We start from the raw sequence: 472 nt of genomic DNA on the forward strand, positions 1-472 counted from the left end.
GTCACTGGGAGCAGCAGGCCCACCCCTGGTGCGGGGGCTGAGCCACCATGGAGGGGGGCGGGTCTGTCCTTTCGTAGGACACGTCTCTCCTTCGTTTAAATGACATGATGTCTTTTGCTGCCTCTTGAATCTGACGTGTTGAGCTAGAGACCCTGGAGCCCCCACAGAGCCTGGGATTCCTGGTGGATTAGACAGCGGAGACCTCGTGGGAAGCTGGCGCCCTCCGCAGGGAAAAGTGATGACTCACCACTCCCTCCCTGGACTTGTCAACTGGCACAAGCAGATGCCCAGTGGAGTTTTAAAACGATCTCCTTAAACGAGAAGGAATCTTCACTTAAAGAATAATAACAACAGACCTTCTCGTGGTCGGTGCTGAGGGGGCTCAGCTGACGCCCCATCTCCCTTCTTGAGGCCCCGCTCCGCTTGGTGAGGCCTAGGCCCCGTGACCGAGCTCACAGCGCTCTCCCGTGGC

This window comes from Myotis davidii, unplaced genomic scaffold (genome assembly GCF_000327345.1).
Source record: "Myotis davidii unplaced genomic scaffold, ASM32734v1 scaffold72, whole genome shotgun sequence".
Lineage (NCBI taxonomy): Eukaryota > Metazoa > Chordata > Mammalia > Chiroptera > Vespertilionidae > Myotis > Myotis davidii.